General features: G+C 38.2%; 1 protein-coding gene across 5 annotated transcripts in view; it reads right to left on the bottom strand.

Moving 5' to 3' along the window:
• Positions 1-26,185, bottom strand: part of cobll1b (cordon-bleu WH2 repeat protein-like 1b) — a 167,040-nt gene that overhangs the window by 77,116 nt on the left and 63,739 nt on the right. The window contains exons 1-2 of one of the 5 annotated variants that reach the window (XM_060827178.1): positions 3,817-3,873; positions 1,744-1,808 (exon numbers count right to left, since the gene is read on the bottom strand). The exons of 2 other annotated variants lie outside the window; for them this stretch is intronic. The gene's annotated coding sequence lies outside the window, so the exon portion shown is untranslated. Of the gene's footprint in view, positions 1-1,743; positions 1,809-3,816; positions 3,874-23,309; positions 23,328-23,823; positions 23,843-26,185 lie in introns of those variants that run through there. 2 more of the 5 variants (XM_060827179.1, XM_060827180.1) reach the window with 2 other exon arrangements.

Genomic DNA, 26,185 nt, shown 5'->3' with positions numbered 1-26,185 from the left:
TGATAGAGTTCTGGCTGGAATGCCATGCTTCTCGGAATTCTCATGCGTTTCTTCGTTTGGCTAGTCCTAGGATGGATGTATTGTCCCAGTTGAAGTGGTGTCCTTCCTCACCCATGTGAGAATACTAGTGACCCTCTCTCAAAGAATGCCAAATATATAAATAGAAAGCAGGAATTTTCAGCATTGCTTCGCCTGAGGTCCATCGAAGATGTTACCTAGTATGGTAACGAAGCATCTGGAAATGAACATTTCAGCTCAGCGAGCAAACCAACATCCAAAATCTCAACCTGAGCTCCAAATCTTCTCAAAACTCGTGATTACAATGACATATTACATAGGCAAAACATCAGCAGATTAATTTCAACATTAACTCATTTGCCAATCTACTTTGGATCTGAAAAGCACAGAACAGGGTACTTCCTAGAAATACAGAAGTTCCAAAGAGACTAGGGGTTCTTCTACATAGGTTAAAATACCAAAGGTAATTACTGAAGATAATCAAAAAGGTGAATAGTATGCCACTCTTTAAATTTAAATGACTGGAATACAAGTTGAGGTCATGCGATACAAAACCCTAATCAGATCATAGCTGGAGTGCTCATAGCAGTTCGTAGGAAGAATGCATTGGCCTTGGAAGGAATGCAGGGCATGTTTACCATTGATTCTTGGATTGCAAGGGTTAAATTATGAGCAGCAACTATGCAGATTAAAGCCTTTCCCAAAAGTTTGACAGATGAGGGATGATTTGAGGAGAATGGATAGGGTTATAGAGAAAACTATTTCTGATGGTTGAAGAGCTCAGGACGAGGATGTGCAGTCTAAAAATCAGCCGTTTCAAAAATAAAATTAGCAAACACATCATAATGAAAGAAACGATTGAAGTTTGAAACTCTTTTCCTCAAATGGCAATTGCCACTCAATTTTTCATTTTAAATTTGAATCTGATAGATTTCTATTAACCAAAGACACCAAAGGATGTACATATGAAGGTAGATTAGTAGATTTGTAACTGAAATTTTAACTCTTCAGATTTGATCCTCACATTTTGGGAGTCATGTGAATTTCACAGTTGCAGGTTCAGTTGCTAAGGACATGGCCTACATGAAAGGGAGTTAACAGTTTAAAAGATGAAAAATTGCTTGTCGATCAGGAGATGGTGTTCTTCACTCTATCATCAAGAAGATCTTCTGTCAAATCACTCACTCATTTCCCAAATTTATGACATCTGTCATAATTAAAGCATGTCCAAGACATCTTTTGTAATTGCCAAGGACCAATGGTTCCTGACTATGGCTTTCTACAGCAGGCTTAATTTGCAGCTCATTAATTAATCTGGCTCTCATGTGGAAACAGCATAACACATTTTTAGTGAGATCTTGCCATTAAAGTTTGCAGGATCTCAGAGTTCCCAATATTTATGGATTTCCAAACTCCCAAGGTTCATTTTCTTGCTTCCTCCCTGTCAAAAATCGAGGCGAAATGGAAAGCGGTTATAGAAGATATTCCCATTTTTGACTTTTATCCATTACTCATCAGAAGTCTACTTTGCAGGGTTTGCCAACTGTCCATGCATTCAGATCGAACTCATACTTCAAAGACATGGAACAATGTCAGCTACCACCAAGTCAATTTTGATTGCAAAATCTTGTTTTTTTTTGTTATTTCCTGGAGTTTACAAGTACTTTCTACAATTTGAAAAAAAAACACAAAAAAAAATAAGATTGTATGCAAGAAAATGCCTACCTTTCCTAAATTCCATCCATGGTAATTCTCATAGGCTTGTTTGAAAAATTAGGAAGAGAAAGAATCTAACAAATTAAATTAAATGAATCAGAGAAAAATATCACAAATCTTTATACATTATCGATTCTACGCTTCAACACCACAAGTTGATAACTTCTCACACTTCGCATGCAATGTCAAGGTTAGTTGCACAATAATGACAATTAAATATTAAATATACAAATTAACTTTCAAAGACAAATGAGCCAATGATATTTGACCATCACACAATGTAATTAGTATTGTTACCTCAGTGTATAAAATAATTTATCGATGATGGCCCTTCGCATGTTAATGACAGCATGTATTTATCTGGCAATTTTAACATACATAAAAAAGGCCCCAATGTGCTTCACACGAGCATTTTATTTTTTAAAATATCAGCCAAATAAGGAGATGTTCAAACAGATAGCTAAAAGTTCAGTTAAGCTATGTTTTTAATGACTACCTTAAAGGAAAGAGAGGTCAAGATGCTGATAAGCTTCGGAACAAAATTCCAGAGCTTAAAGCCTTTGCAGCTGAAGCACAGATATCAACAGTTGAGTGATTAAAACTGGGACTCTGAAGAGCTCAGACAGAGTGACAAAAACACAAACATCTTAACAAGTTATGGGCAGGAAGGTACTGCAGATAGAGAACAAGTGTGATCATTTTTAAAATGAAGGATTGCTTGATAAATAGCCATTGTAAGTCAGCAGGTTTAAGGGTCATGGGTGCAAGCCAGGCCATACAAAGGTTTTGGGTGATCTCAGTTTTATAAAAGATATAACATGCAAAGTAAACCATGAGTGTGTTCGAATAGACAAACTTACAAGTAACAAAGGTATGGATGAGAGTTTCAACAGCAAATAAGCTGACACAGAGGAGCATGATACACCATAGTGTAAACTCTAATTCACATCTGAACAAATAAACATCTGTCAGGTGTACCATCTGGTCTCAACAGAAATGAGAAGAGGAGAGCATAATTTTAACTGTTTCAAAATATCTGTCCAACTTCTTTCCTTTTATCTATAATCTCATTAGTTGCAAAATTCTGCTCCTTCTTCCCACCTATCACAGGTAATGCTTAAAACATGCACTGATTCAGAAAACCTGGTCTTTTTATTTTCAAGCCTGCTCTATATGAATCGTCACCATTACTGCCTGTGGAAAAAAACATAAAAACAAACTACACCTGCCTGTAGGGACCAGCAGCTAAACTGTCAGTCAAGTCAACAGTCTCTCGGGGAAAAAGCCAAGTTGATAATGCAAATACTTTGCTAAATAAGAATACTGTACCACACCCAACACATCTTGACAGAAAGAAAGCTATTTTTAAAAAATAGCTTAAGATAGCTATTTTTATTCATTTGGGGTTGAGCCCTTTATTCCACTTTAATTTAGGAATGGTTAAATCATGTTAAACATTCCAATTACGACAGACACAGTCTGGCAAACCTAAATGATTCACAGGACCTGCATATTGCGAAGTGATAAATGAAAGGTAAACCTGCTCAAAAGCTTATCATTCAACAGGCACTTTTAAAAGTTAACAGCAATATTGTCAGAAAAATACGATTCTCCGTTTAGCAACAACCGTACAGGTTTATAAGGAGCTGCGTTTCTGATGCTATCCAAGCTTAATTTTGAAAGCAGCCAAAAATGCATGAATGGGGGAACCTTTTCTCAGTCGTTTCAATATCCCACCCAGCTATGCTGCACTGACAATGCCTGGAATAAAGTTCACACGCATCGTTCAGACACTCCACTAAAACTTCACCCAGGCACACACAGGGATGTAGGAACCACTGTTTTTACTGTGCATATTTAATACATTAAATAATTTGTTGTACTTCGCGTTTAGCCAAACTATGATAGCCTACATATGGACACTTGCTTAGAAAAATATTACTGACCAGTTCAACAATTCTAATTTATAACATGCATAATGGTGGAAATGGTTTTGATTATTCTGACAAAAATAACAGAATGAAGTGAGCAGTAACCAAGCATCCAAATATCAGTTACGTTTAAACAAAGAAGGAGGTTTACCTTTGTGCTACCTCACTTCTCAGCAAGTTTTTCTTTTGTTCAACGCTTTCGAAGTTTTCTTTCTGTTCAGTGGTTAAGAGGAAATGATCGCTTTTTGAACACACTCGGCTGACCTGTCTTATCGTCCCTCCCTAAACGTGACGTCAAGTTAAGCTGACAGGGTATTTCCTTTTAGCCAGTTCTCCTGAAGGGCACTGTTTAGTTCAGGTCCATGTGACGGCCCGCGCGTGATAATATTTGCCTTAACCACTTAAGCATCACTGACAATCACCTCTATTCTAACACTATCCTACTTGCTGAAAAGCCTTTGGTTTGTTTAAATGGCAGCTAATAGAAAAATATACAGAAGTGTGTAAAAATAAAGCACTACCTCAGTGACGGGGGGCAAGATTGGCATTGCCCTGTAAAATCATTATCAACTTAAAGGCAGGGCAAGATGAACTAGGACCCTTTACAAAGTGATTGGTAAGGCTGGTTGGTCAGGAGCAGCAGGATGACTGCTAACCTGTTTGTGGTTTCCACTGGGGGACCTAAGGCAGCATATTCAAAAGATTTTAAAAAGACTAAACAGGAGCAGCACAGTGGCTCAGTAGTTTGTACTGTTGCCTCACAGCACCAGGGACCTGGATTTGATTCCAGCCTTGGGTGACTGTGTGTGTGGAGTTTGTACATTCTCCCTGTGTCTGCATGGGTTTTCACCAAATTCTCTGGTATCCTCCCACAGTCCAGGGATGTGCAGGTTAGGTGGATTGGCCATGGGATATGGTGGGGTTCTGGGTGAGATACTCTTCACAGAGTTGGTGAAAACTCGATCGACCAAATGACCTCTTGCTGCAGGATAGGGATTCTATGATTCTCTGGATGAGCCTATTGGAGAAGGTGTATTCAAAAACTTTTCAAACTTAGCTTCATCTGTGTGCCATGTTGAAGATGGTTGGAAGACATGGGGTAGATTATCTCAAAGCTTTCAGATGTCTCCTTTGAGGCGCTGATATCAGTTGGGGTCAAATGGAACATGGTCAGGGTGAAGTGGAAAAAAGATGCCTAACAGAAAGCAAGCCTAGTTAGAGATAGCAATGAAGTGGAAAGCAAGAGCATCACTTCAACGATTTGGATCAAGTGCAGGTTAGATTCAGTGATTCCACATCATCAGCCGGGGGAGTTTGCCTGCAACTCGCCACATCTCTTGCATTTGGCCCGATTACAGTCAGTCATTTCATTCAGTTCATTAACGACTGAATCGATTCATCTCCCTGGCAACTGTGTGAGGCTGAACCAAACTGTTCACAACCTCAGAGACATCTGGCTTCTGACCATATGTCTGCACTCGAACTAAGACTACTTATTCACACTGTTATAATAAATAAGTCTCTGTCTTAGCTCATCTGCTGACAAAATGTTCATCATCAACTTTTTAGTTTTAGGCTGGACTATTTCAATGCATTCCTGACCAGCCTTAAATATTCTTTGTATTCCTCTGAAATAGGAGATCAACAAAAAACTCTGTTGCCCATAGCTTCATACTGACTAAATCACCTGAAATCCCTACACTCGCTGGCTTCAATTGGTCCCTGTTTAAGAATGTATTTGGCTTTAAAATTCTCATCAAAAGGCATTTAGACAGATACATGAACAGGAAGGATTTAGAGGAACTAAATCCTCTTGAGGAATAAATGGGACTAGCCCAGTTTAAGAAACGTGGTCAGCATGGATGAGTTGGGCCAAAGGGGCCTGTTTCCATGTTGAATACCTCTATGACTCATTATCACCTATGCAGGCCTCAATAGTCTCACCTCTCATCTCTTCCATACCACAATCCTCCAAATATCTGGGTTCATCTAATTCTGGCTTTGTCTAATTATAGAAGAACATAAGAAAATGGAAACTAGACAGTCCCTCAACTGGGAGAAAGTGAGGACTGCAGATCCTGGAGATCAGAGTTGACAGTGTGGTGCTAGAAAAGAACAACAGGTCAGACAGCATCCAAGGAGCAGGAGCACCATTCCTGACGAAGAGCTTATGCTTGAAACATCAATTCTCCTGATCCGTGGATGCTGCTTAACTGGCTGTGCTTTTCCAGCACCTTGACACCCAGCCCTTCAAGCAACATTCAACAAGACCGTGGCTGATCTGCCTCAGGGCTCAAATTCTCCTTGACCTCCTTCCACCTATCGCATTTCCAATACCCCTCCAAGTCTCTCTTCCCTACTTTTTATCTTAGCCTGCTGGACACACTTTCCTCATTCCTGAAGGGCTCATGCCCGAAACACGACTCTCCTGCTCCTTGGATGCTGCCTGACCTGCTGCCTGACCTGCTGCACTTTTCTAGCAACACATTTTCAGCTCAAATTCTCTTTGTGCCAGTTCAAGATAACTCTCCCTGATATTACAAAATGTTATCTACCTCCTCTTTAAATACTTTGTAATCTAGCCATCACTGAATTCCTGGCATTTATTACCCGCAGAGAAGAAATTCCTTCGCATCTCAGTTTTAAATTTGCGCCCCCTTTTCCTGCAAATATGTCCCCTAGTTTGAGATTCCACCAGTTCTCAATATTTATCCTATCAAGACCCCTCACAGTCTGGCATGTTAATAAGATCACCCCTAATTTGTCTAATTTCTAACAAATAAAAGCCTAAGCTGATAAGCCTTTATATCCCAGGAATCAGACAATTGAATCTCTTTTGAATTGCCTTCAATGCCAGTACTTTCGTAAATACAGGGACCAAAACTGTATACAGTACTCCACATGATTCACCAATATCTTGTACAAGTCCTTTCTATTTTCAGACTCCCAGCAATAAAGGCCAAAATTCCATTCGGCTTCTTAATTATTTGCTGTAGCTGATGCAAATGTTTTGTATTTTGTGTACAAGAACACCTAAAGTCTGCTGTGCTGTACTTTTCTTCATTTAAATAATAGTTCACATTTTTATTCTTCAGACCAAACTCCATGTACTTTGTTTGTCCACTAGTTTTCACCAGTTTGTATGATTTAATTTTTTTTATTGGATACTCTCCTTGACTGAAATTTATTAACTTGCCATTCTTCCTTCTTATCAAGTCCTCCTTTTAGGCCAGAATAAACTTTTGGTGAGCATTATGAACTATCTACTTATATGTCTGCCATTGCTCAACCACTTTCCCCCAGTCTATTTTCCCAGCTTGTTTAAACGTTTCTTTCCTATATCTGCAACTGTACTTATTTAAGTTGGGGACACTGGTTTGAAACCTCAGTTGTTCTCCCTCAATTTGAATTTAAAATTCTACCATGTTGTAGATAGGTAGATCCTTACCTGTATGATCTCTTAATAATCTTAACTCATTACATATTACTAAATCTATACCAACCTGCTTTTGGGTAATTTCTGCAATGTACATGCTAAGAAACATTCCTGATAGACTGTAGAAATTTGTCTGCCGTGTCACTTTTGCTCATTTGATTTTGTGCAGAATATAAGCACTAATGACAATTAAAGTGTCCTTTCGGTATAGCCTCTATTATTTCCCACTTGTATAATTTTTCCTCCTTGATCACTTGTTGCTTTGTGTCCTTAAACCAATATTTTAGTTGACATTCATAATCAGAGTACGTGAACTTCATTTTTTGATCATATGGTTCTTAAAATTTTAATTAGACCCCATCCATTGCATTCACTTTATCAATGTTTTCTGTTACTTAATCAAAAACAAAAACAATTGGCAAAATGTATCAAGCGTGGGAATTTAACTGAATAAACTTATGAGGGAGCAAATGCAAATTTTGGATTTTAAGTATGTTGGCAAACAGAATATAGAGAACAGGTCAATGAACAGCAGAAACAAGCTGCCACATTTGATTATGATCGAGCAGCAATACAGGGACTTGACTCAAATAGCAGGAGGTTTGGGAGCTTAATATTCCTAGCTGAAAAGACATTCAGAAAAAATGGACAAATCACAAAGTGGGGGGGGAATGATCAAAGAAACTATTAAAGTACAGGAGAAGGAAAATATTTGGAGATAAGTGGTGAAATTTAACAATTTTGTGAATTAAAAAAATATTTATTTTCATTAAATTATTTGGTGGAGCTTTAATAACACCAAAATCAACTGACATCAGGAGGCAAACTCTCTGCCACACTGAAAGGTGGCTGTGGCTATTGGAGGTCAGTAATCTCTGCTCCAGCATATCTCTGTTCAAGTTTCTCAGAATAGTGTCCTAGGCCCAACCATCTTCAGTCACTTCATCAATGACATCATTAAGTCAGAAATAAGGATGTTTGCTGATGATTTCACATTATTCAGCTCTATTTACAACTCCTCAGACACTTAAACAGTCCATGTTTAAATACCACAAAATCTGGACAACATTCAGGCTTAGGCTGAATAGTATCAAATAACATTTGTACCAGACAAATGCCAGGCAATAACCATCTCTTCGATTTTTAATTGCATTAGAATCATTGAATCCCCTATCAACATTCTGGAGGTTACCAAAGACCAGAAATTCAAATGGACTCACCACATAAACAAGATACAAGAACATGATCATACATGAACACGATACAAGACTAGGATTACTGCAAGTAATTTATCTTGTGAACCCCCAAAGCTGGTCCACCATCTCCAAGGTACAAGTCAGGAGTGTGCTGGAATACTCCCCACTTGCTTAGATGGCTGGAGCTTGACATCATCCAGGATGAAGCAGCATGCTGGTTTGGCAGCGTAACCACAAACATCCACTCCCTCCATCACTGAGGCTTAGTAGCAGCAACATGTACAATCTACTGCAAAAATTCACCAACGATCCTGAGACAGCGCCTTCCAAACTCACAACCATTTCCATTTGGAATAACATGGGTGCAGATATATTGCTCTTCCTTCAGTGTCCCTAAGGGCATTGAGAGTCAACCTACAGCTCCTGCACTTCATGAGTTCAGGAAGGCAGCCCACCACCACCTTCTCGAGGATAACTAGGAATGGGCAATAAATGATAGTGATGCCCACATACCAAGAATGAATGAAAACATTGAAGAACAATAAAAGATGTTACACAACTGAATATATGCCACACACTACTGACTAGTGCTCAGGAGTTGGAAATTTCTGGTATTTACACAGAATACTACAATCAAGTGTACTTGTTTGTCAGGTTTAAGTTAAGCAATCTGGATGTACTTCCCTCAGAATGGACAGAATTCAGTAAAAGATGGGGTCTGAGAGCTTTATAGCATCAAGTTACATATGATGATGTGATGACATCACAAATGTGTCCCTCAAAAAGCTTATTGTTGATAGGTTGTGAGATACAACACAAGTGTTCTCAGTGCAGAATGTTTTATGTAATGTCTGCCCCTTTATGCTGCTTCAGGAGTCAGACTACTTCATCAGATTTTTCTGATGCCTGTGAAAAGACCCCAAAGTCAGGGTAACCTACCACAGACACAGTCGCCACAAAATTAGTTGGACAGGATCAAAATCTGGCTCCTTTACATTTATGTTATTGTGCCACCAGGAAAAATCTCCTACTAAGATAGAAACATTTCTTCATCTCTGTTCATGATCTACTATGACTAAAATTAGTCAAAGAGTACTCACACCAGAACCACTACTGATCATTCTCAAAGCACAATATGTAGAAAGTGAGAACAATGGGATAATCTATTGCTCTACAACGCAACACCAGTGTGCATTTTCACCGCTGGACCTAAAACAACACAGGGAGAATCAAAAGTAGACTGAGTTACCTACTTTAGGACCACAACTTGTTTATTTCATAAACAAAACTGCATAAAATTAATTTATGTCTATATGCTGGAAATTTTCTCACATGAAACTAAGTGCATAATTAGGCTTGCAATAAATTATTTCCAGCACATACTTTGAATATCATATCAACAATTTAAGGAAAGGTAATTGAAGCATGAGATATTTGGTCTCACACTCATTATGGTGAAAAATGTATCATGAGGTTTCTATCAAACAACAATATTCACACCTCATTACAAGTTTCATTTTATTTCAGTCTCCCACTTACTTACCAAACAGCGATCTGGACGGCGAGTTACATATTTGAATGATTTCAAATACGCAACATTTTTGTCTGTTCTGTACTTACACTTCTGCTATTGTTATGATCCTGGCAGAGACCAATAATGTTTTAAAATATATTTTAATTCCTAGTGGTCAATTTGAAGAAATTACACAACAAAATTTTAAAATGTTAAACATTGTAACAAGTGAATTAATAGCACAAACATTACTTGGCAATTAATACACTAAACTACAGAAAATATAACTAATATCTTAATGCAACCAATGCATCAACATTGTATTTCTCCACACCTTTCAGCATCTTTTCAATAGAATTGCTGGCTTTTCAGGAAATTATCCAAGGTCACCTTTAACGTCCATTATGCCAAATCATTCGGTCCAGCTTTCATAAAAAAAATTCCCTTCAGTCTTCTGCAAAATCCCTAACTGACTTCTAACAGCATGGTTCACCCCAAAGATTCCGTCCAGCAGCCAAGTCAAGACAAACCTTTCAGAGTTCTTAAATTCCTGCTAGTTCTCTTTCCATGGCTACAGAATGACCTGTCATTAGTATTTCGGTCTGATAGAAGGAAAAGGCTGTTCTGTGTTGTTTGTTTGCCATTTCTGTTATCTCTCTGTCTATCTATCTGTCTCTCTCTCTCTTCCCCCATCCCATCAACCCCGCTCCCCCCCCGACCCTCAGACTCCCCCCCCCCCCCCCCCCCCCCTTGTTTCTGTTCAAAGTCTCCACGGCAGATATACTGCAATAAAAGGAACATCTGCTTTGGTGTTAAACCTGGCATGTGCATTTCAACAGATCACAACGTGGGCCTCCCCGGTCTTCATTTTACTTGGTTATTTCAGGCAAAAGTCAGAGCAGTTTACATGGTTCTTTTCATTATTTTATTTTAATTTGTACCAAAGAGACAGTTTAAAACATAGTCATCTACAAAAGCTCATCTTCATAACCTAAGTGTAAACATTTAAGACTTTACATAAAAACATTCCACTACTGTACAGCAACACTAAAATAGATTAGTTAAGTTATATGATTCACCCGAGGTAACAAAATAATATGAATAATATGGACACAACTGGATTATTTTCATAATACTTTATTGAGAACTATCTTGACATCCAATTTTAAATCAGTGGCCATGTTTGTTAAACTTGAACTTCATCTAACACACCTTCAGCAGCAATATTATGAATCAAGCAAGATTCATGTCATCAAAACCAGTCACCCCTGGTTGGGCAGAATCATGAAGCTGCAGCTTCAAAGCCAATGGGCCTTCACAATATGAACAGGGAATTATATTTTTATTCATCTTCAATTAAGTCAGAGTTTTCATTTCTCAGGTATCACCCATTCCACTCAACTACCACTGTCTTTCTGACCCAATTTTCCTTTTAGTCCTTACAGCCGTTTAGTACGTGTGTTTTCTTTACACTATTTTCTTGGACCTTCGCCTTTCCTGTTTTTAACAACTCGCTCTCAGCAGCAGCAATAGCTTCATTTCAAAATTGCCTACACCTCAGCAAAATGAGTCCATTCACATCATACATAGACAAACCGTTGCATATACTGCTGCTCACCATGCTTTAATGTGTGATGTAATGCCTGGGCATAAGCCATGGTGGCTTCTGCTTGGGCTAAGATGCTGTCACCAATCCTCTTTGCTATGCTGTGTAAGGGGCTGTTCAGTAGCCCGTGGTTGAAAATGGACAACAAAAGTCTCAGAAGACTTTCTCCTCTGAGATAATACTATGCAATTGATTGCATATCTGCAACTACATTCAGGTTACATTAACTTTTATACATATTAGCTATTACCAATTGAGATAAAGACATGTCTTTCCCTCAAGAGACCACAGCAGATCTAAAATGATACTCTATCAAAGATTTTATGATATCATAAGACTGGGCTGAGCTCTGTGCAGCTCAAACATTTCAACTCTTTCAGAATTATCTTAAATAACATTTCCATCATTTTTGATTCTAACTATATATTACATTTACCACTACTCTTTCCAGCTTCACAGGTATTTTGATTTCACAAATTTGAGCTATCTGGAGGTTTCACAATTCTTCCAGAACACATTTATTTTATTTTCTAAGTCTAGTAGATCTTTGGCTTCTTGACTTTGATCTTTAACTTGAGTGATCGGTGAACCATTAATATCATGATGTTCCTCTTTGGGTTTGTCAGGATGAAGCACTAATGGACGATGATTGCGCAGTAAGACATTGTTCCTTCATACAACTTCCTCCATTGTACAGACAATGCGCAAACATTGCTAGTCTGCTGAGACCCCCTTCTGTGCTCATTGCCCTTGTTCCGATATGTTAACTGTTGTGCATGATGGCATTTGAGTAGTGTGGCTTGTTGCTATCAGTAAAATAGTTTCTCATTGAAAACATGTTTATAGTCTTTTGGACTTGGCTGCGGTATCAGCCTCTTTGGTGAGGTGAACTTTCACCCCATTAGTAATTCTAATGGTGATAAACTATACTAGAGGAGAGTGGACCAGTAATTTAACAAGGCTGCATTCAACTATTTTCTTAAAGCAACATGACCGTTTATGTTCCATGCTCAACTTTCCCACTTGACAGGTCTGGAAGTGGCTGTAGACTGGCTGAAAGACCCAGTAATTAACTATGCTCCATCATTAAATATAACCTCATTGGGGATCCCAAGTATAGCAACTTCATGCAAGATCTTGACAACTGCATCTGTGGTGGTTTTGTTTCACTTCAATCCACCATGACAAATACTGAACAGCAATCAGGCAAGAAAATCCATCAAATATAAATAGATAATTTCCCAATCTATACCAATTTCTGACATGAAAAATAGTAGGGATCTGTGACCATCTAGTGTTCAGGCCTGTGAATAGTGCTGAGGGTAATGAACTCTTTTCAGCTAGATGGCCACTAGAAAGATGCCCAAACCTTGGTTCTACATTTATCACACCCAAGCACCCCAGCACAAATTGAGTCGTGCTGCAGTGACTTTGTACTTGTACTATATATTTAAACCATCAGCAGCTTGTTGAACTTACTGAACACAGCAATGTATTAATTTGTTCTGCTTCCACTTTGGAATTTAACTTTGAAACACTTCTGTATCTTTGAACCGGTTTTCTCCATGAAGTCCCGTCTATGTCTGATTTTGAATCTGTTAGAAATATTATGAGATTTTTTTTAACATTACTTCTTACTTCTGTAGGTGGTCATTTAAATGTGTATAATTTCAATACCGTTTTGATTTTAGTGCTCTAAAAGCTTGGCTTCTTGTACTCAGAAATAGTTATTTTTAAATTACTGTAAAGCTGGCTAGCACTGTTACACATCTTCTATTTGCCAGCCTTTTGTTAAGTTTGTATCACTTGAAAAACTGTAGCAATATTCTTCTAATAAATATTTTCTTTTTAAATTCTGTGAATCATTTCAAGGGCTATAAAACTGTGTCTTTGTAATTTTGCAAATGAACAGTAACTACCTCATTTCCATATACTTGCATCTTATGAACGTTCCAATGCACCTTATTTATACACCACCCCTCTCCTTCAGCAAGAAACTCAACAATGCAAATTCCCAACATGCAAATCAGTGACAGCTGCAGCTCGCTGAGTGCTTGTCTCACAAAAAAACTCAACTTTGTTTCCATCCAGGAAGAGAAGTGTAGCAGATGTGTTGGGGATGCCAAAACATGTGTGTTCCTCTCAAAGTCATCTACCATCCTGACCTGGAATGCTTTGTCATTCCTTTACTGTTGCTGAGCCAAAAATCCTCAGAATCCTTCCAAACTACACTATGGGTGTACCTACACCATATGGACTACAGTCATTCAAGAACACAGCTCACCATCACCTTCCCAAAAGGTAATTAGGGGCAGACAACAATTGTTAACTTAGCCAGTTACAGCCACATCCTGTGAAAAAATAATTGATGTCAAACGAACCAACAATACAGATTGTGTTACAATACATTATAGTAACAAAACCCAATACTTTTAAAGACACTAACAAGTCAATTTTTCAGCACTTACAAATACAGATTTTACAGTCAGTCCACTCATTATCACTAATTACAAATCATACTTTTTTAAAAACTAAATTTAATACAATTTAATACCAATTTCAGAGTTTTCCACTGTTCCAATAACATTGTCAAAATATTTCACTGAAAACTAAATATAAAAAACAGTACATCACATTTTTAAAACAGATCAAATATAAATTTGGACTAGTTTTGACAATCGATAAGAAATATTGTAACTCATCAACTATTTCCATTGAATCATTTTTCTCCTAAGCCTGACTGTGTTTCATTAGATTTTTGGTCATTGCAGCAGTTTTACAGCTTAGTTTCTAATTAGAGTTTAACCTTGTAACAAACAATAGGTCACAAGCTTCCTCTCATCCATGGAACAATTGTATCAGAAAACAAAAGGCCAACTTTCCCTTTCTTCACATTGTTTAAGTTGCATGCACTCCCTTCCTATGCACATACAGCTGTGAAATTAATTCCTCTTGTCAAAACAAAATGTGTAAAATTCTTCCAATCCAATGAAATGAAACAGGGGACAGAATTTTCAGCACATCAGTGACTTTTGGGATTCCTCAGGTAATGATCCTCCTTGGAGGATGGGAGCTAATGGAAAGGTTGGTCAATATCAAGAATGTGACTCCCACAATAAAACCTTTCAAGTTGAGTGACTCTAAACGTTACATCTCAGATCCACCACAGCACCTGCCTCTCATTTTGCTCAATGCACCACATCCCTCGCATTCACTCAGTAACACCACCTTGCACTCAGAATTTACTCCTCTTATAACTTCCAATCAAAGTTCCCAATCAGATCGCCTGCACATGCAAACACACATATACACTTTCCAAATATACCTTCCACACATGCACCTCTCTGCAACTTTGCAATCATACATCAATTCAATTTCAACAGGCACAAACCCAATAACACTGATACACATTCACTGTTAGGATTCATTATTGGCCTGTTCACAGAGCTGGTAGGTTTATTGTCCTGTTTCTAGGTAACATCATCAGTGCTGTGTTGCCTCCTATGAAGTGTTGTTGTACTGTCCCGCTTTGAATTGATGTGGTTCTGTCTGGGCTGCTTCTAGTCAGTGCCTGTTCGAGTTTTCCATTGCAGCAGTTTGTAGATTGTGTCCAGGTCAATGTGTTCGTTGATGGAGTCAGAGGATGATACCCATGTTTCCAGGAGTTCCCTTGTTGTTTTTTGTTGAGCCTGTCCTGTATCTTGGTGTTGTCCCAATCAAACTCATGGTTCTTGTTGTCTGTGTATGGATACCAAGGAGAGTTGATCATGTTGCTTGATTGATAGTTGGTGTTCATGGATGTGGGTAACTAGCTGTCTGCCTGTTTGTCTGACATAATGCTTAGTGCAGTCTCTGGTGAGCTGCTTTATAAATATGGCTGTTGGTTTGTGTGTTGTCAAGATCCCTGGTGGTTCGAGGAGTCAAGTTGTCAATTCCAAAATGTTTAACTGGGGCAACAGAATGATACTAGGACAGGCTTAACAAAGAACAGCAAGGGAACTCCTAGAAGAATGGCTTCATCCTTGCACTCCTCACACTGGACCCCATATACAAACAGCTGCAATGGAAAACCAGAACAGGTACCAACCAGAAACAGTCCAACCAGAATCACATCAATTCAAAGCAGGACAATAAATCAGTGCTTAACAGGAGGCAACACAGCACTGATGAGGTCACCTAGAAAAGGCACGAAACATCCACTGACAAACTTACACTTGGTGAACAGACCAACAACAAATCGAACCAACTCCGAGCTAAAGACCTTCACAAATACTTTGAACATTCACTGATAGTCTGTACTCCATCGTGCAGTAGAAGGTCACTCACAACATAAAGAAAATGCAAAGGATTGGAGGAGGAGCACCAGATAAATTGGCACAGATAGTACAGAATCAATGATACTCAGTCCCCCAACAGTCATTCTGGATGATGCTACCTCATACACCATCAAGGTTCACTTCTCATCCTAGAAGGTGCCTTGAAAATGAAAGTGCAATCAGAATGACTGCAAACTGCATATATTATGGCTGTGTAAAGAAAAAACAAGGAGCCCTCGAAAATTGAAGTTAATGGAAATCGGGGGAAATTTTCCACTAGTTGGACTCAATTACCACAGAAGGAAATGGTTGTAATTGTTGAAAGCCAATCATTGCAGTCCTCGGACAGTGCTGGGGTGCCTCATAGTCAGGTCTCATACCTAATCATCTCCAGATATTTCACGAGTGATTTTTACTCTAACATTTTCAGGATGACAAACGTCAACCAATGGTGTGTCACAGCAATGAATGTCAGGGCCAAAACCATTTACAATATCTCTGTGACTTGTGTGACCAGTGAATGTGCTACTAGCAAGTTTCTAGATGATACAAAAATAGGTTTGGAGAGAAATAGTGAGGAGAGTCTGCAGAGGGATACAGACTGGTTAAATGAGTGGATAAAAACTTGGAAGATGGAATATAAAGTGGAATATGTGAAGTTTTGCACTTCAGCATGAAGAATAGAGAAGATGATTATTATTTAAGTGGAGAAAGACTGTGAAGAACTGTAGCAGAAAAGGATTTGGAGACCTCATTCATAAATCACTAAAACCTAGCATACAAGCTCAGCAGGTAATAGTGAAAGTAAATGGAATTTTGGCCTTATTTCACAGCAAATGGAGTTCAAATATCAAAAAGTCTTGCTAAATCTACACAAGCCACATGTCAGACCACAGATGGAATACTGTGGTGGTTTTGATCTTTTTATACAAGGAAAGATATATTGGCATTGGAGGCAATCCACAGATGGTTTAGTAAGATGAACACCAGACATGGAGGGACTGCTTTATGAGTAGAGTTTAAGCAGGTTGGGCTTGTATATTTACTGGAGCTTAGAAGAATGAAAGATGAATTTATCAAAGCAGACTAAATTTTTTTAGGAGAATTGTCAGGGTAGAAAGCAGGTTATTTCTCCTTGTAGAAGAGTCTAGGATTAGAGGGCATTATCTCAGAATAAGAGGCTGTCCATTTAGTACAGAGATGAAGAGAAATTCCTTCCCTCAGATGGTAGCACATCTGTGGAATTCTTTACTGGGGTGGGGGGGTGTCACAGCTTGATTATTGAGTAAATTCAAGGCTGATATGGACAGATTTTTAATTGTGAGCGAATTAACAATTTTGGAGATAAGGCAGGAAAGTGGAGTTGGGGATTATTGATCAACTATGATCTAACTTAAAGACAGAGCAGACTAAATGTACTAACTGGCCTACTTCTGATCCTACACAGAATCCCCACAGAATGGAAGCAGACCATTTGGACCATTGAATCCACACTGACCCTCCAATGAGCAAACTAAACTTTAGGATGGAAACCCCATCATCTGCAAATTCTTGCCTATGTCATGCCTTTAGAACTATAACACCAGTTCATCACTGAAACAGTAGCAGAAACCAGGAACCTACTCTTTAAGGCACAATTCATGTACTAATATCAGATGGACAGCAATCATTTACCATGATGAACCATCATCTTTCCCCAAGGGGAATCAGGGAGAGGTAATCAATGTTAGCCCAGCAATGCTCACATCCTATGAAAGAATAAAAACTTCTCTGGGAATATCCTGCCAGAGCCACGCTTTCCATATCAGTAATCATTAACCACATTTTATAAAACATCCTTCATATAATCAGAAGATATTTACGTAATGGGGAAAGTCATAGACTTACTTAACACTTACAAAACAGATCTGTCCACGTAGTCTATGCCATCAATGTTTAATGCTTCATACTTCTACTTCAAACTCACTTCAAACTTCATTCACTCTAATCAGCCTATCCTTCTACCTCTTTCCCCTGCATTTAAATGTACTCATATTATTTATCTGGACTACTCCAGTCATTGGAGTTATCCACATTCTCTTGATCATCTGAATGGACATCCATAATTGATGAATGAAACCAAGTGAGCATCAGATGCACTTGCCAAATTAAATTTTAAATTCTGATTGACGCATATATTAAATATATTCCACTCAAATGTAAACAAAATGTGCCCTGCTTAAATTCAGTATTCAAGGTCATTTGAGGTGATTCATAAATGTAGTGTTCATTACAAAAATTATCTTGTAAAAAAAATTAGTAATATAGAAATCTAAACTTTCAGAGTTCTAAAAACAGAACCTCTAGACTTATCATTTAACTTTCTAGTTAGACTGCCTGGTTTGCAGTTGTCAAACACTAAGAAGATATCAATGCTGATGTCACCTTGGAGACTGTGCTTGACATCCTGCTTCCAAAGAAACCTTTTCAATATTTTGAAAGCAGTGATTGGAATGTATGTGAGGTTTGCCTTGTGGAATACAAGGAAGTGCCCTCTATCTAACCATCTATATTTCCTACCATCCTTATCTCTAAGGGCAGGGCTGTTTAAGCTTAAAGGTAACGTACTACACTGGTTTACCATTGCCTTCTGCAGAATGAGAAACTTTCCTGCATTGACCAGATATATTGATAGGATTTACAGGCTGACATCAACCTATTTGGACTCATTGCAGCACTTCCCATGGTTAACAAGTCCTAAAGTGAGACTGAAACCTGAGGTTTCTGGACCAGGAGGAGGGACACCACAAGCCCTCTCATGATGGTGCAGTACACTTATAAAGGTACCATAGGCATTTTGAAAATATCAACTGAAACAAATAGCAATGCTAAATTCAATTACCTAAAGAAACACATCACATACATTTAAGATATTCTAGAATATTGCAATATTATCCAATTTTCTATTGATGAAATTGCTTTCCAATAATTAAAAATGTAATTTTAATCACATCTTCTGAAAGATCAGTCCTGTACTATATGGTTCAATGATTATACTTGGAGCGTTAATAGTTCCTTAATGATGCACATACTTCCCATATTTAGACTTGCCGAGCAAAACTTGTCAATTTTTGAACCATAAAATTTTACAACATACAAGGTCACTGAGTCCATCGTGCTAACTCTTTGAAACAGTGGTCTGATTTAATTCACCCTGCAATTAGCTGATCTTCAATACATGTTCAATAATCTTTGGATGCTTTTCCTCTGCACTAAAGAAAATAAAATCTCAGCCTTCAGAATTTTGCAAAATTATTGAATTCCCTTATTATGCGTATTGTCCTGATAAATTCTCTTTTATATCTTCCCCGAGAGACTGACAACCTTCAGAAAGGTGTTGAACATTATCCAGAATCTGACCGAGACCTTAACATTGAAGCGTAGAGGTTCTAGTTGCACTGAATGCCCCTATTTATAAAGGCAAGATTTCTTAAGTGTTTATCAAGTTGCCTTGCAACCTGCAAAGCTCAATATACATGCATTCCCAATGCTCTCTGATTTTCGCATGTCTCAAATCTGTTCCACTGACTGTTGATACAGTGATGGCACTGACTGTTTTTTCATTCAGCAGGATGATTTAAATGACTTAGATGAAAATGCAAGTGGTCTGGTTAGTTAGTTTGCAGAATGCATGAAAATTGGAGTTTTAGATAGTGAGGAAAGTTATCAAAGGATACAACAGGACATAGATCAGTTGGAAGGTAGGGCAGAGAAATGGTAGATGCAGGTGGGACTCGATTGGGTTGGGATACCTGCTCGGCATGGAAAGTTTGGACCGAAGGGTCTGTTTCCATGCTGTACATCTCTATGACTCTAAGCGTGAGATGATGCAGTTTAGGAGGACAAATGCAAGACAAAAGTATATGGTTAATGGCAAAAGCCTTGGGATATACTGAGGGATCTTGGGATCAAAGGCCATACCTCCCTTAAAGTGGCAACGTAAGTGGTAAAGAATTCATACAGATGGTTGCCTTGATTGGTCAGGATACTGAGTAGAAAAGTTGGCAAGTCATATTACAGCTGTATAAAACTTTAGTTAGGCTGCATTTGGAGCATGGTGTGTAGCTCTGGTCACCACTTTTAAAAAAGGACGTTGAGGCTTTAGAGAGAGAGTGTGCAAAAGATGTACACTAAGACATTGCTTCAATTGAAGTGGATTAGTTATAAGGAGAGGTTGGACAAACTTGAATTATTTTCAATACAGCACTAGAGACTGAATGATTACTTAACATAAGTAAATAAAAATATGAGAGACATGGATAGGCTGAGGTTGTCAGAGTCTTACGGCCAGAGTGGAACTATCAAATACTAGGGGGCAAAGGTTGAAGTCGAGAGGGGAAAGCTATAAAGGGAGATGTGGTCGGAAAGTTTTCTTTTTACATCGAGGATGGTAGGTACCTGGAATGTGCTGCCAGGGGAGATGGTAGCAGATAAGTTAGTAAAGTTTAAGAAGCATTTAGACTGACATATGAACTGACTGAGAATAGCAGGATATGAACCATGTGCAAGCAGATGAGATTCATTTAGAATGGCATCATGGTTGGCACAGACTTAGTGGGCCAAGCAGTCTGTTCTTGCACTGTACTGTTCAAAGTAAGAAAAAAATTCAATGAGTACAATTTCACATGTACAGCATGCATCAGTCATGTGCCTGTCCACTTCACCAGTGGTCTGCCTCTTCCTGAAAACCTTATCAGTATTTATTAACCAGCCAAGGTTTTGTTTTCATTAACATACTTCAAATCTATGCCCAAGTACTAATTTACTTATAAGTAAAATGATTGCCCTAATGCAAAATAAACCCTAGGGCACCATAGCTACCTTTTTCTTAATCCTTTTTTTGTTACCTTTGAATCATAGAATCTCTACTGTGTGGGAGCAGACTATTTGGCCCATCATGTCCACACCCACCCTCTGAAGAGCATCCCATTCAAATACATCCCTTTTCCTATCCCTGTAACCCTGCATTTCCAATGGCTAATCCACCTAACCTGCATATCCCAGACACTGTGGACAACTTAGCAATGCCAATCGACTAACCTGCACATCTTTGGACTGCAAGAGGAAATCATAGCACCCAGAGGAAATCCACATGGACACAAGGAGAATGTGCAAACTCCACACATTCACCAGACGGTACAGCCGAATCTTTCCCTGGTGCAGTGGTAACTATTCAGCCACCATGCCAGCCCAGTCAAAACTAAAAACCCACATATCACTGGTGTCTATTCCTACCCCATACCTCATTACATACCAACTGAACAGCATGAAATTCTATTTTCTGAACAAAGTGGTTTTGTGCATTTTAGTAACTGCCTTTGAGAAATCCATATATCTACAGAAACCATCATTCTGTCTTCATCAACCCTCACAGTTGCTTCACAAAGAAACCAAACAGGTTTGTCAGATACTACTTAGCTTTAATAAATCACATCAGCTGTCCTTTATTACCTTATGCTTCTCCAAAGAGGAGTGAATTTTCTCCTTGTCAACAGCGTCTAATATGTTTTCACTAAATTTGACTTGCAGTTTTCAGGTTTAGCCTTTTCAGTTTTAAGCAGGGATGCAACATTTCAAACTTTTTGAACTACCCTTGTATTTAAGGAGAGCAGAAGCTCTAACTAATAATTGTTTAACCCAAGAATTGTTATTACTTGCAGTACTCCCACAACAATTTTTTGCTAACATAGCTATTTTGTCACAAGCACCTTGCTAAGCTACTTATCTACAATCACGATCAAGGTGGTGTTGCCCTTCAAAGTTTTAATACCTGTAAAGCATTTATATCAATGCAATGATCTTTGAAGCAAACAGATTTTAAAAGATCAGGAAGGTGACATTTGATTTTAACTCTATGTTGAGTCAGCTGATCACAAATGGGAACATGAGACTGTGCAGCTCATGACTGAATGGCTTGTTAGTAATGAGGAATTAGATTAGGTTCCCTACAGTATGTAAACAGGCTATTTGGCCCAACAAACCCAGACCAACCCTCCGAAGAGTAACTTATGCATACCCATTCCCCTACCTTATATTTACCCCTGACTAAACACACAACACTATGGACAATTCAGTATGGTCAATTCATCTAACCTGTATGTCTTTTGGATTGTGAGAGGAAACCCACCCAGACATGGGGAGAACGTGCAAACTCCACACACAGTCACCTGAGGCGGGAATCACACTTGGTTCCCTGACGCTGTGAGGCAGCAGTGCTAACCCGTGAGCCACTGCCACACCAGTAAAATTACTGGTAAAAATTGGCATGATGTAAAAAACAAAGAACCTCGAGATAAAGTCACTGAAGGCAAGGATCGACATTGATAAACCAGTTCAGAGTCCAAAAGGCAGCTGCATTCAGTTGTTCAAAATAAAATATGGAATTGGTGGAAGCCAAGAGGAACAAAATCAAAGGAAGCAACACAATATAGAGAATAGCTGGACATGACCACATTCTTATTCCGGCCAAAAAGAGTCAAATAATTCATGCTTTATTTTCCAAACCAAAGCTTAGCAAATCAACAAAAACTATACACCTGAACACTAACTTAGGATTGGATGAGAAATTAATCAAAATACCAAACATATGTACCAAACATATTGTACAAGGCTGCAGTCAACAGCAAAGAAAAAACACCACGAATACATTTTATACAAAGAAACAAACCTCGCAAAGTCTATATTCTTGCAGGAACAGCAACCATAACTAATGTAAGTACACAGGTAATCTTGGCATATTGCGTACGTCACTACCAAGTGCTTACTACAAAAAGAATGGAACCTGAACTGCATACCATGTGAAATATAGCTGTGACAGCTGTGAATCTTGTGAAGTCCAGACCTGCAAACATACATCTGCATAACTGAATTCAGAAACTGAGTGCACAATATGAAGAGTTATTGTTTAACAGTAAAAGACCTTGGTAACCATCCAAAATTAGACAGAATTTGTAAACTTTGTTATATCTTTAATCTTTGCTATTGTTTACAAATTAAAATCTCAGTTTGTCTTAAAAAAAAGTACCCTTAAAGTTGGGACCAATTTTCATCATTCTATAGGCAACTGGGTTGTTATCTTCACAATGTGTGAAACAAGTGACAAAATCATTCACGTACATATTTGCAAATAAGGTACATTTATCCATGCTACAAATTACTTAATTATCATTACATATGAATATCAGCATACACTTGCACTTGCAATCATTTTCACAGTAAATTGAAAGTTCATTATATTCCATCAAATGATTAAAACCCCCCACAAAACTTTCATATTCAACCATAATCACATTCCTGCTTTAAAGATTATCATGGCTAGTCAGTTGGAGCCTGAGCCAAGTTGCATACCTTGTAAAATAAAGTCATCTATGCATACTGCCATACAAGCAGCTAAATGTAATAAATCAACATATTTTCAAATAAATTGTTGTTTTACATTATTCTCCAGTCATTTGCTTTGTACAATATGAATTATGTAGACAACAATTTTCTTTAATAAAATTAACAAACATCACAAAGTAATATCTCGAGATTAAAACCTTTTAAAAAAAGATATATGAAATCTCCACGTTCTGCATCAATTTCAACCCACTTTCTGCTATCTACCTGCAGCATGAACTCGAAATGTGAGACTATAGTCACCCTACCATCACTGTTATTCTATTATGTAAATAGATGCTGTGGAATTTGCATTATCGCTTGCATGCACGTCAGAAGTCCCATGATAGGTTAAGACTCTGGCTGTACAAATACAACTTGTAAAGACAGGTCTGTGAATGTACAATATAAACAGAGGAGTCTTGTGTAAGACAAAATCACAAAAGCCTTGGGAATTCAATATTCTCATGTAGACACTTCTGACAAGAATGAACTGCAAATAAACATAGATAACAGTCTGTCAAATATTTTTAAAATAACGTTAATGCCAAAAATAAGAGAACTTGAATTAAAACAAAAAAGATCACAGAAAACTGCAAAGTAGACAAGAAGAAAATCGTTTCATGATTAGATGCTTCCTTTGAGTATGAATCACTCAAACTGTTTGAAACTCACCTGATAAAATGAATTCTTTAACAAAATACACAATTTCTCCATAGTTTCAGGCTTAACCTTTTGGAGGTCTGCCTTCCATATACATTCAGGATCTTCCACAAAGATTCGCCCTGATCCTGGATGGTAATCTTGACAGTTTTGAGTGTTTCAACTTTGATAAAATGTAATCCCTATGCATGTTGCATTCCTAACACGAAACTAGAGTCGCTACTCTTGTGTCTCTGCATGTCATTTTGGCTCTCTCTTCAGACAGCTGACAATAACTCCGATAACTTTGCAAAAACAGTGTTCGAATGATTTTCTTCCTGCAAATAGGTGGTGAAAGATTGTGCCTAACAACTTTATACTCCTGTTTGAAGAGCTTCTCTCGTGTGAAAATCACCTGGTTGACAGGAAAAGGTGGCTAAATCCTCCCACAGCGTGAATAAAATGGTGCTCTTTTTGGTAAGCATTACCACTAGCATCTTTCATGTTTCCCTCTGAGGTAGTGCCCTTAAAGCACCGAACAAAACCATCCACTCCTCTTTTGCCAAAGAAGATCAGAAGTTATCTTCCCTACAAGAATGAAGCTATATTAAAATAGGGTTGGCTGATGTAAAAACACAATGATGACTGATGATATTATAAGTGTTGGATCTTGCACTGATTGCCATCCGTACAAACTACTTTGTATCAATTGCACATGAGGAAGTTACACAAATAAAGGAATCTTTCAACAATCTTGGGAAATGGAAAACTGGTATTGACTTTGTTAATAACTCACCACCATCAGTATGTGAAGCTGTAGGCAGGCTAAAATCAAGTGGCTGAACACAGACTTTTCCAAAAGGAAATTCTTTATTTGCGAGCTTTGATTGTGCACTGATTTTAAAAAAAGACAACTATAGAAAGTATTAAAATTAAGTTGAATATTTGATGGCAATCTCAACATGCTACCATTTAGGGGCCTTTCCTACAAAGGCTGAAGCCGATTTCAACCTTTGGCGTCATTCTGGGTAATCATCTAAATGAAGAATCAAGATAACAATTCTACATCATAAGGTGGCACAGAAGTTTGTTATGAAGTGCAAAATTTGACAGAATCAGTTCCACCAGCTTTTACCTACTTTCGATCCTGTTTTGCTTTATGATCTAACCAGGAATGGAAACTCACATTGAAGTATTCAGAAGCTTAATTTCTATATTCAGAACTGATAGTGCAAATTTACTGCCATTGAAAAATGATCACAAGACAGACCATAAAATGTAGAAGCAGAAGCAAGTCATTTGTTCATCGAGTCCACTCATTCAATGGCTGATCTGATACTTTTCGAGGCTGCTTTTCCTTCCTCACCCCAAATTCCTAGATTCCGTTAGTAATTTGAAATCTGTCTTTCTCAGCCTTGAATATAATATATGATGAAGAATAAGAAAAGTTTGAAGGGTTATGGGCCAGATGCAGGTAGGTGAGTTTGGGATTATGTTCGGTATAGATTGGTTGGACTGCAATGTATGACTGACTCTGACCCAGCCTTGACAGCCCTCGGAATTCCAGAAATTCACTACCCACAGAGGAATAAAAGTCCCCACCTCTGTCTTAAATTGGCAACCTCCTACTCTGACATTATGGCCTCTTGTCCTAGACAACAGTGGAAACAACCATTCCATTTCTATTCTATCAACGTTCCTAAGAATCTCGCATATTTCAATAAGGTCATCTTTCATTTTCTTAAACTGCAATCAGTATTGCCCCTTCGGAGAAAAATTCCTCCATACCTAGGATCATTGTGCTGCAGGTTATTGCTGTCTTCGCATATTTACTGTAAATAATATTCAGCACTTCTATTCATTTTGCTGAAGTTCATAAATTATTCCATTCCCACATTATCTTTCATCTGCCAAAACTTAGCCCACTCACTTTATCTGTCTATATCCCTCTGTAAACTTGTCGTCATCCTGACTACTTGCCTTCCCACCTACTTATGTGTCATTCTCAAACTCAACTACAGTGCAATCATTTCCATCAGTCAAATCATCAATATATATTGTAACTAATTGTGGGGCACTCCACTAGTTACAGTTTGCCATCATGAAGCTCCTCATGCCAATCCTGAATACCAATATTCAAAACTAGAATTCATTTAAAGACCATAAACGTTAAAGTTGTTTTTAAGACATTTGCTTGAATTCTTTCTTGCCTCGACTTCCATTAGCTTCTGTGACAATGATGTTATTTTATTACTCCCCTTCAGCCTCCTCTTCCTCCCACCAATAAGGTTCCCAGTATGTAGCAGATATTGTAGGAGAAAGTGAGGGCTGTGGATGCAGGAGATCAGAGTCGAGAGTGTGTTGCTGGAAAAGCACAGCAGGTGAGGCAGCATCT

Source organism: Hemiscyllium ocellatum, chromosome 7 (assembly GCF_020745735.1).
Source record: "Hemiscyllium ocellatum isolate sHemOce1 chromosome 7, sHemOce1.pat.X.cur, whole genome shotgun sequence".
Taxonomy (NCBI): Eukaryota; Metazoa; Chordata; class Chondrichthyes; order Orectolobiformes; family Hemiscylliidae; genus Hemiscyllium; species Hemiscyllium ocellatum.
Note: the sequence above shows the minus strand (reverse complement) of the source record. Positions and strands in the feature narration are given on the sequence as shown.